We start from the raw sequence: 18013 nt of genomic DNA on the forward strand, positions 1-18013 counted from the left end.
ACTGATACACAAACCTGTCCTCAAATACCGCCATGTAAATGTTGGCATAAGTGGGGGCCACATTGGACCCCATGGTGGTACCCCTCAACTGAAGGTAGTACTCATCCCCGAAGAGGAAGTAATTCCTCCCGAGGATGAGCTCCAACAGTGTGAGGATAAGCTGTGCACAATCCGGGCCACGCCAGAGCCCGATAGCGCACAACGAACTGCCTCAAGACCTTTTTCATGTTCAATTGATGTATATAATGAAGTGACGTCAAATGACGCCAGAAATACATTATCAGAAACCGTCACATCTTCGATCTTATCAAGAAAATCACTTGTATCTCTGATATATGACCTTGCTGATGTTGCAAGGGACGTAACACTCGATCCAGAAAGATAGCAGGCTTATTGAATAGTGAACCCCTCCCAGAGACTATCGGTCTACCAGGGGGGTTCAGCAAATCCTTGTGGATTTTAGGCAGCACATATAGCACCGGTACAACTGGTGCATCCACAATCAAGAATTCAGCCAGCTTGTGGTCAATGAGTCCCATGGCTAGGGAGTCACTGACCACAAACTGTAACTCCTTCAGAAAACATAGCGTTGGATTACAGGGTAACTTATCATATACCAGATGGTCTTCTAATTGTCTAAGAATCTCAGCTTTATATTTGGAACTGTCCATCACAACTATTGCCCCACCTTTATCGGCTCTTTTTATAGTTAAGGCAGTGTTGTTTACCAAATCATTCACAGCCCTCCTTTCGGCCAATGTCATATTTTGATGTACAGGAGGTTTATAAGCCTTTTTTAATTTTTCCACTTCTCTCTGTATCAATTCAATATATGACTCAATGAAATGATTCTTAATAGGGGGTTGAAACGTGCTCTTATTGTATAGGCCCAGTTCTTTTAAAGAGAAGCCCTGTATGGAATCCCTATCGTAATTTGTATTATTAATTTTATCAGAAAAATTAGACGACAGTCTCAACCTCCTAAAAAAAGCCTGTAAGTCTATCTCGGTCTCAGTATTACGTCCCTTTGCAACATCAGCAAGGTCATATATCAGATATACAAGTGATTTTCTTGATAAGATCGAAGATGTGACGGTTTCTGATAATGTAGTTCTGGCGTCATTTGACGTCACTTCATTATATACATCAATTGAACATGAAAAAGGTCTTGAGGCAGTTCGTTGTGCGCTATCGGGCTCTGGCGTGGCCCCGGGTTGTGCACAGCTTGTCCTCACACTGTTGGAGCTCATCCTCGGGAGGAATTACTTCCTCTTCGGGGATGAGTACTACCTTCAGTTGAGGGGTACCACCATGGGGTCCAATGTGGCCCCCACTTATGCCAACATTTACATGGCGGTATTTGAGGACAGGTTTGTGTATCAGTCCATCTTCTGGCGCCACGTCAGAGCCTGGTGGCATTACATTGACGATATTTTCATGATATGGGATGGCAGTTTGACGGAATTGGAAGCGTTCCATAATAGCCTCAATGAGGTGTACTCAGAACTACAGTTTATGCTTACTCATTCAACGGTCCAAATACAATTCTTGGACACTTTGGTTTACAAGGATGGTGACAGATTAAAAACTAACATTTTCATAAAGGAGACAGACAGAAATAGTCTGCTGCTCTACGATAGCAATCATCCAAGGAGGATGGTTGATTCGCTTCCGTGGAGTCAGTTATTAAGAGTATGCAGGATTGTGTCCGACGAGAGTATGCTAAACCAACGATTGAATGATATGTGCCTTAAATTTGTGACAAGAGGGTACCCCAGTAAAGAAGTAAATAACTTCAAAATGAAGGCCCTCAATGTTTCACGAGATAGTGCTAGAAAGAAAACTCCCACTAAACGCATATGTGAACGTATCCCGTTTGTTTCCACATTCAGTTCAGTTAGTAACCGGATTGGTGGGATCATAAAAAAACATTGGCCCCTGCTACAACGTGGGCTACCCCAGGTCCCCGGTTTCAAATCACTCCCCATGATGTCCTATAGGAGGGGAAAGAATCGAGGTGACAGATTGGTCAAATCTGATTTTGGTACATCAAAGGTATCATATCAACAAACGTTAAGCGCACCAAGGCTCGGGAATTTCCTGTGCCTGGATTGCGCTAGTTGCAATAACATGATTAAAGGCGAATTTTTCTGTCACCCCCACACGGGGAAGAAATTCTACTTGAAAGAGAGATACTCCTGTACGTCGAGTTACGTTATTTATATGATCACATGCCCGTGTGGCTTGGTGTATATTGGGGAGACTACTACTGAAATAAGGACCCGCATCAGTAAACATAAAAGTACCATCAGGACAGGACTTAAGGCCCCGTCTCACATAGCGACGCTGCAGCGATACAGACAACGATGCTGATCGCTGCAGCGTCGCTGTTTAGTCGCTGTGTGGTCGCTGGAGAGCTGTCACACAGACCGCTCTCCAGCGACCAATGATGCCGAGGTCCCCGGGTAACCAGGGTAAACATCGGGTTGCTAAGCGCAGGGCCGCGCTTAGTAACCCGATGTTTACCCTGGTTACCAGTGTAAAATGTAAAATAACAAACACTACATACTCACCTTCGCATCCCCCGGCGTCCGCTTCCTGCACTGACTGAGCGCCGGCCCTAACAGCAGAGCGGTGACGTCACCGCTGTGCTTTCATTTTACGGTCGGGAGTCAGTCAGTGCGGGAAGCGGACGGCAAGGGACCTGACGGGCACCGGAATGTGAGTATGTAGTGTTTGGTTTTTTTTACATTTATGATGGTAACCAGGGTAAACATCGGGTTACTAAGCGTGGCCCTGCGCTTAGTAACCCAATGTTTACCCTGGTTACCAGTGAAGACATCGCTGAATCCGTGTCACACACACCGATTCAGCGATGTCAGCGGGACCTCAATGACCAAGAAAAGGTCCAGGCCATTCCGACACGACCAGCGATCTCACAGCAGGGGCCGGGTCGCTGGTACTTGTCAAACATAGCGAGATCGCTACTGAGGTCGCTGTTGCGTCACAAAACTTGTGACTCAGCAGCGATCTCGCTAGCGATCTCGCTATGTGAGATGGGGCCTTTACTGAATTGCCGGTCCCTAAACATTTTTTGGAAAGTAAACATACGGTGAATCAATTACGATTTAGAGTTATAGACAGTGTTCCAAACCTAAGAAGGGGTGGGGACAGATTAAGAATACTTAAAACTAAAGAGATGAGATGGATTTACACCCTGGGTACGTTACAACCCAAGGCTTTAAATATAGATTTCAATTTGCATATGTGTACCCCTTAAAAAATGGATATCCCCTTCATTAGGTCGTTGTCTTCTTTGTTTTTATTTTCTAGACATGATTGTGCATAATTTTTAATTGCTTTTTTTTTTTTTTTTTTTACGTCACTAGATGGACTATGAATGGGACAGTCGGTTGATAGAAGATGGAGAAGCTGCAAAAATTGGATGAAGTGCTGGGTTGGCACAGTCATTTAATGTATGCTAAATACCTGAATATAATATATTTTTTTCGCCTTCTGTCTATAGTCCGACTGCCCCATCAGGTTTATCTTTTCCCCTTTCCCCCCCTTTTTTCATGTCTTAATCAGTTTTTCATGATATGCTGTTGGTTTTTCTTCCCTTGACATATTAGGCTAATTTGAATAGAGACTGCTGAGGTCTGACTTCATATGGTGTGGACACTGTCTACATGGGAGCGCGTTTCCATCACATATGTGGTGGGTCGCGTCTTTTATGTGGGGTGCCTACGTGTGGAGATTTAGATCTCAGCTAGATCCTATAACCTGTATTAAATGGCTGTGCTATATAGTGCGTTGTGCGCTAAGTAAATAGGCTGAAGTGGAGTTGGTTACTAACATCTCCTAGGTAACCAATGTGAGCGGCAGTCACATGGGTCCATTGGTCATGTGAGTCCAGCGATGGGCGTTGCAGATGCGCTTCACGTCAGAGCTTAACTCCACCCCGAATGGATGTTGGAGCATGCTGATGACATGGAGCGGAGACGTGTGCTCACCGCGGCCTTTACATTGGTCAGTGACTCCGTAGTGATATCGGGTAAGGAGAATGCTACTGATGACGCAAGTGTACCGCTGCTGAGTGGCCACACTAGATTGGCTACTATATAAATGCGCCGTTATGTGAGGGTGCTTGATTGGGTAAATATTCAACTTGGCGCCATGAGCACCCAGTAGCTTTGATTGGTCTAGACTATACAGGAAGAATGCTGAAAATGCGATTCATTGGTGGATGATCACCATGGTAATGGAGACGCATTATGCAATCATGTGGACCGAGAGAGATAAATATGTTATTATCTTACACTTATTCGGTGAATAACATGCTAATGTATATGGTGACGGTTCGGTTGGATGGATTTTATATATATACATGTGTCTGATGTCTATTTATGTATGTATTTCTATGTTTGATATTTTAATGTGGGCTGACACTGGATGGTGATTGGCTCCCTGCGTGGTGTCCACACTATTTAAGACAGCCCTATACACCATTTTGTAAGCTTGAAAAAGACTGATTGTACGGTCGAAACGTTGCTCTTTTTATCATGGCTGAAATAAAGATTTTTTCTACTGGATCATAACACCCTGTTGGAGCACTGTTCTTCTACTTCTGAGTATATGCTTTACCCAGGAGGGTTCCCTGGACTGGAACGAGCGCCCTAAGATGTGAGTGCTGCTTGTCACTTTTGTATTGTAATTGACGGGCATGAGCAGTGCATATCTTCGCCAGGCTGTCACTCAGCTCCTTCCGCCTTCTTCAGACTGTGCGGCTTCATGGCCGTGGCATGCGATAAGGGATCAGCTGACGCCGCACAGTCTGTAGCAGGTGTAAGGACACGAGCGAGAGGCGAACATATGTACTGCGCCAGGCCATGAATCCCAGCCCCGCAGTGTGAAACACTGTAAAGGCACTGCGGGGCTGGGATTCATGGTCATCGCAATCCGCACCGGCCGACATTAAATGATGTCAGAAGACGGGCAGCGCTAAAAGCGCAAGGCCAAGGGATAACACGACAGCGCAGACTCCTGTACAGCAAATAACGACGCTCAGGAGGCTGCGCCCAGCACCAAGGTGGGATTCTTGACATCTGTGCTGCGTCTCATTAAGAAGGAAACTCCCGCTCCCAAGACAGTTTTGACTGTTTAAGGGGCTAAATGTCATACGTGTTTCATTCAGCGTGTGCAAGGAACAGAATTTAAAAGAGCAACCTTTGACTTGTGCAGCATTACTACTGCCCATGGTGTGGCTCTTCTAGTTTGTAACTCCTGAGGGGGGGTTAAAGGTTACCTTTAAAATTGGTTCAATTAGGCTTCGGCCTTCACTCTGCTCCCCCTGCAGAGCCTGGGCTCTAACACCGCCAGTTGGTGCCCCGAAGTGCTGGCTGCACAGAGAAAAACACCCGCCAATGTGTCAGTGGGGTTCAGCACCGCCAGCTGTTCCCCTGCTGTGTAGCCGGCAACGTGTCCTGCAAACGCCACGCAGACACAACAGACCTACAAATGCCTCCAGTGCAGGCTTCGGCCTACACTCTGCTCCCCCTGTTGACCCTTTGCTCCAACACCACTAGTTGGGGCTCTAGGAAGACAAGCTTGAATAGGTCCCATCCTGGTTCCAGCACCGTCAGCTGGTTCCGGGCAGAGCCTTTGGCTTAGGTGCCTCCCTCTGGGTATCCGAGTTCCACCAACGTCAGGTGGTCCTTGGTAGTGCTTTCAGGCACGGGTACCTCCTGCTTAGTAACCGGGTTCCAGTAACGTCAGTTGGTCCTCGGTAGTTCCATTGGCTCTTGGACCTTCGGGTAGCCATCTGAGTTCCAGTTCCATCAGTTGTTTCTCGGCATTTTCTCAGCCTTCTTGTACCTTCTGCTACATTTCCAAGTTCAAGACCCTAAAGACGACGACCCGGAAGACCACCCCCAAGATGACGACGACACCAGAGACGACAACCACTGAGATGACAACGACCCTGGAGACGATGACCCTGAAGACCACCCCGATGACGATGACCCCGGAGATGACGACCCTGGAGACGACGACGACATGCGAGACCGAGAATCAGAAGAACAAGAGGCTGCAGAACAAAGAGCAGAAGAACATTAAGCATAACACTAAATATCAGAGCAAAAGATATTATCTAAATTATAAGCAGAAGAAGACTAAGCAGTGTATGGGGGTGAGTCCGTTCCTCCTCGTGGTGCCCCTGGATAAAGCCTGATGCTGCAGGCCAAACTGAACGCGGACAAATGTAACTCTTTTGTGACAGGCAGAACGGAAGGTGTAATCTTCAAACTTTTATAGATAACAACTACGGGAATGCCTGTCACAAATAAGAATATGATGAATAACTTGAATATGAAGAAGAAGAATAGTTAAATAAAAAGAATATGAACAATGTAAAAAAAAAAATTATAGGTAGAAGATGAAGAAGATGAATAAGGTGAAGAAGAAGTTAATGTCAAAGATGCTGATGATGATGAAGAAGAAAGTGTGGGAGAAGTAAAAAAGAGGGTGAAGGGCGTGGAAGTAGTGAAACATCAATATCTGACAAAATAAAAAAAATCTTAACATAGTCAATATCTTTGTAACTCCGAACGTCTTTAAAAAAAATTAAAATTCCTGCTATTCTATTTGATTGGGCTAAACCTCTATGCCTTTAATGTCTCCGCCACCTCCCCCAATACATCCTACATTATTCTTAGTTGTTTTCATTCATGTAGAATGAACCTACAAGGAAAGAAAGGGTTTATTTTAATTCCGATATTTTCGTCCCATTGACTTGCATTGGGATCGGGTATCGGAATCGGCGAGTTCCGATACTTTGACGGTATCGGACGATACTTTCCGATACCAATACTTTCCGATATCGGAAGGTATCGCTCAACACCAATTGTAGTACATTACTTCAATAAAATGGCACCAGAGTCACTGTGTGCGCATACTGCAATCTCTGGCTCCATTTTATTGAAAACACTGCTTTAAGAGAAATCTGATTTAGTGATGGGTGACCCCGTCGATATTCGGGTCCAGCCGGTTTGGATGAACATCCAGAAGAATTTGGTTTCGATACCAGAACGGTACCCAAACCCGGACCGAATTTAGATGAATGGCGGGCCCATACATCTGTTGCTTGCAACACTATCATCTGCACGTCAGTACAGCAAACACAGGCTCTGATCCCCAGTAAGATTATTACCAGCAGTCGGAGAGCTGCGGTACCCCTGCTGTCAAATGACAGCATGAGCCAGCAGCTGTGACTGGCAGTAAAATTCACTGAAAACTGCAAGGGCAGGTGCCACTGATGGGAGTGCTCACGATAGTTTATCAGCCGCCACCTGCACTAAAAATAAATTTTAAAAATGGCATGGGGTCTCTTCTAATTTTGACAACCAGAGCAGGCAAAACTGACAGCTGTGGGCTGCAACCCGCCGCTGTCAGCTTAATCTTTGATGGTTATCAAGAATAGAGGGGTCTACATGCTTTCTTTTTTAAATTATTTAAATAAATAATTAAAAAAATGCATTGAGTTCCTCAAATTTTTGGAAACTAGCCAAGCTAAAACAGACAACTGGGGACTGGTATTCTCAAATTAGCAAGGGGCCATTGATATTGGCCTGTTGCAGCCTATACATAGCAGCTTGCAGCCGCCCCAAAAACATCTTGTACACACACCAATTCTGGTGCTTTGCCTGGCTCTTCCTCATTGCTCTGGTGTGGTGGAAAGCGGGGTAATATTTATGGGGTTTATGTCAGCTGTTTTATTTCCGCTGATATGAAGCCAACAGGTTAGTAATGGAGAGGCATATATAGATGCCTCTCCATTATTAATGCTATAGTTTGATTTAAATAAGACACAGCCGGAATAAATTCCTTTATTTGAAATAAAGATAGAAAATCAGTTATACTCACCTTACCCCCATTCCATTGAAGCCCTTGTCCCTTGTAAAAACAGAAAATAATAAATGACCGTATTCCTCACATGTCCAAAGTGAAGATATCCCACGCCATAATCTATGTCTGCGATATGTGGTTTACAACCTGAAGGTGGTTTACTGTTATGATCTGGTGGCCTAAGAGCAGCATGAGACGTACTCTGGAGAAGGTGGTACCTGTACTGACCGCAGACCCTAAACTTAACACCGCAACTAGAAGTAGCCGTGGAATGTACCTATCACTCCCTAGACATCTCGACACAGCCGGAGGACTAATTATCCCCTAGAGATAGAAAAGGGAAAACTATCTTGCCTCAGAGAAAATTCCCAAAGGATAGACAGCCCCCCACAAATATTGACTGTGAGAGGAGAGGGAAAAAACATACACAGACTGAAATCAGAATTTAGCAAAGGAGTCCACTTCTAGCTAAATAGAAAGGATAGGACAGAGTACTATGCGGTCAGTATTAAAACACTAAAAAATATCCACCACAGAAAATACAAAAATCTCCACAGCTAAATAAAGATATGGAGGGTATATCTGCATCTCCAGAGATACCAGCTTGGCTAAACAAATACTTATACAGACCAAGCTGGACAAGACAAAAACATGGAAAAGTGTTGTGAATTCCGTTCTCGGGCTCCCTCCTGTGGTCATGAGTGGTACTGTGTGAGTTTGTTCTTGGGCTCCCTCTGGTGGCCTTTAGCGATATGGCTGGTCTTTGCTGGCTCAGCTGTTTCATCTCCTGCTAGGCTGGGCCTATTTAACTCACCTGGACCTATACTTGCCGCCTGCTGTCGGTGTATTCAGTCCTGATCCTGTGCTCTCCTGAATATTCCTTGTGACCTGTCTCCTGCTATGAGAAGCTAAGTTTGCTTGTTTAGTTTCTCATTATTTCCTTGAAAACGTTTCTCATTATATTATGAGTTCAGTCCAGCTTGCTTTTATGTGATTTTTTGCTTGCTGGTAGTTCTGAGGTGCAGAGTGCTCCCCTCATATCGTGAGTCGGTGTGGGGGTTCTTGTATTCTCTGCGTGGTTTACTTTTGATAGTTTTTGTACTGACCGCACAGACACCTATCTTTATCTGCCTATCTAGTATTAGCGGGCCTCATTTGCTAAACCTGTTTCATCTCTACGTTTGTGTTTTCCCCTTAACTCACCGTTATTATTTGTGGGGGGCTATCTAAAACTTTGGGGATATTTCTCTGAGGCAAGTGAGGTCTTTGCTTTCTCTCTAGGGGTAGTCAGTTTCTCAGGCTGTGAACGTGGCATCTACGATTTCAGGAACGCTCCACGGCTACCTTTAGTGTGTTTGGATAGGATCAGGATTGCGGTAAGTATAGTTTCCACATCCCCAGAACTTGTCCTATATTCTGGTCATATGTGTCAGGTCAGTTTGGAGATCCTACCACTAGGGTTGAGCGAAACGGGTCGTTCATTTTCAAAAGTCGCCGACTTTTGGCTAAGTCGGCGTCTCATGAAACCCGATCCGACCCCTGTGCTTGTCGGCCATGCGGTACGCGACTTTCGCGCCAAAGTCGCATTTCAATGACGCTAAAAGCGCCATTTCTCAGCCAATCAAGGTGAACGCAGAGTGTGGGCAGCGTGATGACATAGGTCCTGGTCCCCACCATCTTAGAGAAGGGCATTGCAGTGATTGGCTTGCTGTCTGCGGCGTCACAGGGGCTATAAAGTGGCGTTCCCGCCGACCGCCATCTCACTGCTGCTGATCTGAGCTTAGGGAGAGGTTGCTGCCGCTTCGTCAGAAGCAGGCAGAGCGTTAGGCAGGGTCCACTAACCACCAAACCGCTTGTGCTGTAGCGATTTCCACTGTCCAACACCACCTTCGGTGTGCAGGGACAGTGGAAGCTACTTTTTTTTTTTTTTTTCTCTCAGCGCTGTAGCTCATTGGGCTGCCCTAGAAGGCTCCGTGATAGCTGTATTGCTGTGTGTACGCCACTGTGCAAACCAACTGCTTTTTTCAAAGCACATATCCTCTTGTTCCTTCCTTTCTGCACAGCTATCTTTTTTGTTTGTCCACAGTTTTTATTTAATTTGTGCATCAGTCCACTCCTATTGCTGCCTGCCATACCTGGCTGAGATTACTGCAGGGAGATAGTAATTGTAGGACAGTCCCTGTTTTTTTTTTTTTTTTTGTGGGAGATTAAGATTTGCATTTCTGCTACAGTGCCATCCGTGTGTGTGCCATCCCTGTGTGCGCCATCTCTCACACAGTGGGCCATAGAAAGCCTATTTATTTTTTTGCTTGATTTGGGTTCTAAAATCTACCTGAAAAAAAAAACACTACATCCATCAGTGGGAGATTAATACTGTCCTCAGGGCTTGTGTGCCACTCCTGATCCTGACTCCTGTGAGTGCCATCTCTCACTCAGTGGGCCATAGAAAGCCTATTTATTTTTTTGCTTGATTTGGGTTCTAAAATCTACCTGAAAAAAAAATCACTACATCCATCAGTGGGAGATTAATACTGTCCTCAGGGCTTGTGTGCCATTCCTGATCCTGACTCCTGTGCGCGCCATCTCTCACTCAGTGGGCCATAGAAAGCCTATTTATTTTTTTGCTTGATTTGGGTTCTAAAATCTACCTGAAAAAAAACACTACATCAATCAGTGGGAGATTAATATTGTCCTCAGGGCTTGTGTGCCACTCCTGATCCTGACTCCTATGAGCGCCATCTCTCACTCAGTGGGCCATAGAAAGCCTATTTATTTTTTTGCTTGATTTGGGTTCTAAAATCTACCTGAAAAAAAACACTACATCAATCAGTGGGAGATTAATATTGTCCTCAGGGCTTGTGTGCCACTCCTGATCCTGACTCCTGTGAGCGCCATCTCTCACTCAGTGGGCCATAGAAAGCCTATTTATTTTTTTGCTTGATTTGGGTTCTAAAATCTACCTGAAAAAAAAAAACACTACATACATCAGTGGGAGATTAATGCTGTCCTCAGGGCTTGTGTGCCACTCCTGATCCTGACTCCTGTGCGCGCCATCTCTCACTCAGTGGGCCATAGAAAGCCTATTTATTTTTTTGCTTGATTTGGGTTCTAAAATCTACCTGAAAAAAAACACTACATCCATCAGTGGGAGATTAATATTGTCCTCAGGGCTTGTGTGCCACTCCTGATCCTGACTCCTGTGAGCGCCATCTCTCACTCAGTGGGCCATAGAAAGCCTATTTATTTTTTTGCTTGATTTGGGTTCTAAAATCTACCTGAAAAAAAAACACTACATCCATCAGTGGGAGATTAATATTGTCCTCAGGGCTTGTGTGCCACTCCTGATCCTGACTCCTGTGAGTGCCATCTCTCACTCAGTGGGCCATAGAAAGCCTATTTATTTTTTTGCTTGATTTGGGTTCTAAAATCTACCTGAAAAAAAAACACTACATCAATCAGTGGGAGATTAATACTGTCCTCAGGGCTTGTGTGCCACTCCTTATCCTGACTCCTGTGTGTGCCATCTCTCACTCAGTGGGCACTGGGCCATAGAAAGCTTTTTTTTTTTATTATTATTATTTGGTTTCTAAATTGTCCCTGAAAAAAACAATTTATCTTATTTGGTTTCTAAAGTCTCCCTGAGGAAAAAAAAAAGGTGGGAGATTAATATTGACATTTGTGCTTGAGTGACAGTCCTGCGTGTGTGGCATCTCTGTGATTTTGTGCCACAGAAAACAGAGTGTGTAACATTGTGCCTGATTTTCCTTGTGGTCTCACCAACCTGTTAAGGGATATTGAAATCATACTGAAGTTATAGCTTACCGTGTAAGTTGTTTGACAGCAACAAATAAAGTTACTTTGGTTAAGTTTTTAAAACAATGAGGAAGTCTGGTGCAAGAGGTCGTGGCCGTGGGCGTTCATTGTCAGCTGGTAATGATGGTAGTGGTAGTGGAGCATCAGGTGGTCGTGGGGATAAAAATATTCCACGTAAGTCTGGAGCTGTGGAGCCAGTTTCGTCGTCTGGCTACACAAGGCCTCGAACGCTCTCTTTTCTGGGAGTAGGAAAACCGCTTTTAAAGGCGGAGCAGCAACAGCAAGTTTTGGCTTACATTGCAGACTCAGCCTCTAGCTCTTTTGCCTCCTCTTCTGAAACTGGTAAATGTAAAAGCAGCGCGTCGCTTGTGGATGTCCACGGTCAGGGACAAGTCGCTTCCTTGTCCTCTTCAGCAAAAACTACAACAAGAGAGAAGGATGCAGCAGGCGACACAACGGGTTACTCCATGGAGCTCTTTACACATACCGTCCCTGGCTTACAAAGTGAAACACTTAACAGGCCATGCCCATTACAAGTTGATTCTGACATGGAGTGCACTGATGCACAGCCACAGCCAGAGTACTATGCTGCTCCTTTGACTCAGACCACCACATTGCCCTCTCAGGGTACTGATCCACAATCAGACCCTGATGAGACTATGTTGCCCCGCCACGAACGCTATACCACCGACCGACACAGTGACACAGACGAAGTTGCACACGAGCTCGAAGAGGAGTTAATAGATGACCCAGTTATTGACCCCGATTGGCAGCCATTGAGGGAGCAGGGTGCAGGCGGCAGTAGTTCAGAAGCGGAGGTGGAGGAGGGGCCACAGCAGGCATCAACATCGCAACAGGTTCCATCTGCCGGGCCCATATCTGGCCCAAAACGCGTGTCAAAGCCAAAACCTGTTGGAGGACAGCGTGGCCATCCGGTTAAAGCTCAGTCTGCAATCCCTGAAAAGGGATCCGATGCTAGGAAGAGTGCAGTCTGGCATTTTTTTAAACAACATCCAATTGATCAGCGCAAAGTCATCTGTCAAAAATGTTCAACTAGCTTAAGCAGAGGTCAGAATCTGAAATGTCTCAATACTAGTTGCATGCATAGACACTTAACCACCATGCATTTTCAAGCCTGGACTAACTACCAAATGTCCCTTAAGGTTGTAGCACCCTCGGCCAATGAAGCTAGTCAGCAACGCAACATCCCTTCCGTCACTGTAAGGCCACCATTTTCCGCACCACCGGCAGTATCTGTGCAGGTTTCTTTGCCAGCCAAAAGCACTCAGGGTCAGGGAATCACCAGTTTTGTAGGAGGAAATATTGCATCTAGGTCACCGGCGGAAACAATACCAACTCCAACCGTCTCGCAGTCTGCCATGTCCACCGGCACACCCGCAAGTTCCACGATCTCCATCTCTCCAGTTCAGCTCACACTACATGAGACTCTGGTTAGAAAAAGGAAGTACTTATCCTCGCATCCGCGTACACAGGGTTTTAACGCCCACATAGCTAGACTAATCTCGTTAGAGATGATGCCCTACCGGTTAGTTGAAAGCGAAGCTTTCAAAGCCCTGATGGAGTACGCTGAACCACGATACGAGCTACCCAGTCGACACTTTTTTTCCAGAAAAGCCATCCCGGCCCTGCACCAGCATGTTAAACAGCGCATCGTCCATGCACTCAGGCAATCTGTGAGTACAAAGGTGCACCTGACTACAGATGCATGGACCAGTAGGCATGGCCAGGGACGTTATGTGTCCATCACGGCACACTGGGTGAATGTGGTGGATGCAGGGTCCTCAGGGGACATCAATTTCGGGACAGTTGTGCCTAGCCCACGGTCTAGGAAACAGTTGGCTGTAGGCGTTCGCACCACCTCCTCCTCCTCCTCCTCGTCCTCCTGCAGAAGCTACAGCTCTTCCACAGACCACAGTCGGCCAACCACTCCATCGGCAGATGACACTGTTGCACACCAGTTGTCCCATTATGGGCCAGCTACTGCCAAGCGTCAGCAGGCTGTATTGGCTATGAAGTGTTTGGGCGACAACAGACACACCGCGGAAGTTCTGTCCGAGTTCTTGCAACAAGAAACGCAGTCGTGGCTGGGCACAGTAGATCTTGAGGCAGGCAAGGTAGTGAGTGATAACTGAAGGAATTTCATGGCTGCCATCTCCCTTTCCCAACTGAAACACATTCCTTGCCTGGCTCACACCTTAAACCTGGTGGTGCAGTGCTTAGTGAAAACTTATCCTGGGTTCTCCGACCTGCTCCTCAAAGTGCGTGGACTTTGCTCACATATCCGACGTTCGCCTGTACACTCCAGCCGTATGCAGACCTATCAGCGGTCTTTGAACCTTCCCCAGCATCGCCTAATCATAGACGTTGCAACAAGGTGGAACTCAACACTGCACATGCTTCAGAGACTGTGCCAACAGAGGCGGGCTGTTATGTTTTTGTGGGAGGATACACATACACGGGCAGGCAGTAGGATGGCAGACATGGAGTTGTCTGGTGTGCAGTGGTCCAAGATACAAGACATGTGTCAAGTCCTTCAGTGTTTTGAGGAATGCACACGGCTGGTTAGTGCAGACAACGCTGTAATAAGCATGAGCATCCCCCTAATGCGTCTGCTGATGCAAAGTTTGACGCACATAAAGGAGCAGGCATCTGCACCAGAGGAAGAGGAAAGCCTTGATGACAGTCAGCCATTGTCTGGTCAGGGCAGTGTACAGGACGAGGTAGCGGGCGAAGAGGAGGTGGAGGACGAGGAGGATGATGGGGATGAGTATATTTTTAATGCGGAAGCTTTCCCGGGGGCACTGGAAATTGGTTGCGTGGCAAGGCCGGGTTCTGGTTTTTTGAGGGACACAAGTGACGTAGATTTGCCTGAAACTTCCCCTCAACCAATCACAACCGGAGATTTGACAACTGGAACTTTGGCCCACATGGCGGATTATGCCTAACGTATCCTAAAAAGGGACACACGCATAACGAAAATGATGAACGATGACGATTACTGGTTGGCCTGCCTCCTTGATCCACGCTATAAAGGCAAATTGCAAAATATTATGCCACATGAGAACTTGGAACTAATATTAGCAACTAGTGTTGAGCATTCCGATGCTGCAAGTATCGGGTATCGGCCGATACTTGCTGTATCGGAATTCCGATACCGGGATTCCGATACTCTTGTGGTATCGGGTATCGGGTATCGGAACAACATTAATGTTAAAATGTGTAAAATAGAGAATTAAAATAAAAAATATCGCTATACTCACCTGTCCGACGCAGCCGGGACCTCAGCGCAGGAACCGGCAGCGTTGTTTGTTTAAAATTCCCGCTTTTACATGGTTACGCGAAGTCCCGGCTTGTGATTGGTCAGGGCGGCCATGTTGCCGGGCCGCGGACCAATCACAGCAAGCCGTGACGAAAATACGTCACGGCTTGCTGTGATTGGTCCGCGTCCCGGCAACATGGCCGCCATTAACCAATCACAAGCCGTGACGTCACGGGAGGCTGGAAACGCGCTCATTTTAAAAAGGGCGCGTGTCCAGCCTCCCGTGACGTCACGGCTTGTGATTGGTTGCGTCGCGGTCAACCAATCACAAGCCGGGAGGCTGGACACGCGCCCATTTCAAAATGAGCGCGTCCAGCCTCCCGGCTTGTGATTGGTTGATCGCGGCGCAACCAATCACAAGCCGTGACGTCACGGGAGGCTGGACACGCGCCCATTTCAAAATGAGCGCGTCCAGCCTCCCGTGACGTCACGGCTTGTGATTGGTTGCGCCGCGATCAACCAATCACAAGCCGGGAGGCTGGACGCGCTCATTTTGAAATGGGCGCGTGTCCAGCCTCCCGTGACGTCACGGCTTGTGATTGGTTGCGCCGCGATCAACCAATCACAAGCCGGGAGGCTGGACGCGCTCATTTTGAAATGGGCGCGTGTCCAGCCTCCCGTGACGTCCCGGCTTGTGATTGGTCAGGGCGGCCATATTGCCGGGACGCGGACCAATCACAGCAAGCCGTGACGTAATTTCGTCACGGCTTGCTGTGATTGGTCCGCGTCCCGGCAACATGGCCGACCTGACCAATCACAAGCCGGGAATTCACGTAACCAAGTAATAGCGCGATTTTTAAACAAACAACGCTGCCGGTTCCCTCGCTGAAGTCCCGGCTGCGTCGGACAGGTGAGTATAGCGATATTTTTTATTTTAATTCTTTCTTTTACACATTTATATGGTTCCCAGGGCCTGAAGGAGAGTTTCCTCTCCTTCAGACCCTGGGAACCATCAGGGATACCGTCCGATACATGAGTCCCATTGACTTGTATTGGTATCGGGTATCGGTATCGGATTGGATTCCGATACTGTGACGGTATCGGCCGATACTTTCCGATACCGATACTTTCAAGTATCGGACGGTATCGCTCAACACTATTAGCAACCAAACAATCAACTCTTGTTGACCGTTTGCTTCAGGCATTCCCAGCACACAGCGCACGTGATCGTTATCACACGAGCTCCAGGGGGCAGCAGATTAGTAGTGTTAGGGGTGCACACATCAGAAGTGGCGTTGGACAAAGGGGTTTTCTGACCAGGTTGTGGAGTGATTTTGCTATGACCGCAGACAGGACAGGTACTGCTGCATCAATTGAAAGTGACAGGAGACAACATTTGTCCAGTATGGTTACTAACTATTTTTCATCCCTTATCGATGTTCTCCCTCAACCGTCATTCCCATTTGATTACTGGGCCTCAAAATTAGACACCTGGCCAGAATTGGCAGAATATGCATTGCAGGAGCTTGCTTGCCCGGCAGCAAGTGTCCTATCAGAAAGAGTATTCAGTGCTGCAGGTTCAATATTAACCGAAAAAAGGACTCGTCTGGCTACCCAAAATGTTGACGATCTAACATTCATTAAAATGAACCACAACTGGATTTCAAAATCTTTTGCCCCACCTTGCCCGGCCGACACCTAGCTTTCCTATGAAAAGCTCTTGCCTGTGGACTACTGTGAATTACTTTTCTAATGTCTAATTTTCTGCAGCTGATTGTCCGGCATATGACATGTTTACACCTCCCTAAATGGCCAAACTCACCACACGGGGCCGTGGTATCGCGACTTGGCGCAAGCACCCGTGAGACAGCTGTTTGCCTGAAGAGGTGGGTGTGCTCGCTTTTGGTCGACGGCATTGGTACTGGGTCCCTCATAGTACAATAAAGTGTCTCTGGCGGTGGTGGTGCGCACCCAACGTCAGACACACTGTTGTAACATGAGGGGCCCTGGGCCTGTACCGCCGGCCACAAGAGAGTTCACCCACCCCCAGGTCAAACATTGCTCTACCACTTCCACAGTTATCTCTCACACTTCCACCAATGTTTAGTCTATGCGCTGACATCCTTCCATACCTGCCACTGACAATACCATTGTGTTGACATGTATGATGGTACATAACATAGTCAGGGGCAGTGTCCTCTATTTACCACAGTAAATACTTTGCGCTAAATTAGTAGGTCTGAAACAACGCAGAGGATCCCACCCCTGAACCTAATGATTGCACCCTTTAGTGTCTTTGTTTTAATGCGAGACATTCACATTTATTTGTTGTTTTTTGACTACTAACTGGCAGACACTCATTACAATCGGCCTCCGTTGACCACACCACTGCTGCCCGTGTACCCCTGGAACCTATTTAACAGTGCCTACAGCCAGCCCATTTTATTATGTTAGGCCTTCGAAGCCTGTCTGCGGTCCCTCCTTCCACTAGGCCTCCACTGACCAGACCACTGCTGCCCGTGTACCCCTGGAACCAATTATAAAGTGCCTACAGCCAGCCCATTTTATTATATTATGTTAGGCCTTCGAAGCCTGTCTGCGGTCCCTCCTTCCACTAGGCCTCCACTGACCAGACCACTGCTGCCCGTGTACCCCTGGAACCTATTTTACAGTGCCTACAGCCAGCCCATTTTATTATGTTAGGCCTTCGAAGCCTGTCTGCGGTCCATCCTTCCACTAGGCCTCCACTGACCAGACCACTGCTGCCCGTGTACCCCTGGAACCAATTATAAAGTGCCTACAGCCAGCCCATTTTATCATGTTAGGCCTTCGAAGCCTGTCTGCGGTCCCTCCTTCCACTAGGCCTCCACTGACCAGACCACTGCTGCCCGTGTACCCCTGGAACCTATTTTACAGTGCCTACAGCCAGCCCATTTTATTATGTTAGGCCTTCGAAGCCTGTCTGCGGTCCCTCCTTCCACTAAGCCTCCACTGACCAGACCACTGCTGCCCGTGTAC

Source organism: Ranitomeya variabilis, chromosome 2 (assembly GCF_051348905.1).
Source record: "Ranitomeya variabilis isolate aRanVar5 chromosome 2, aRanVar5.hap1, whole genome shotgun sequence".
NCBI classification, from domain to species: Eukaryota; Metazoa; Chordata; class Amphibia; order Anura; family Dendrobatidae; genus Ranitomeya; species Ranitomeya variabilis.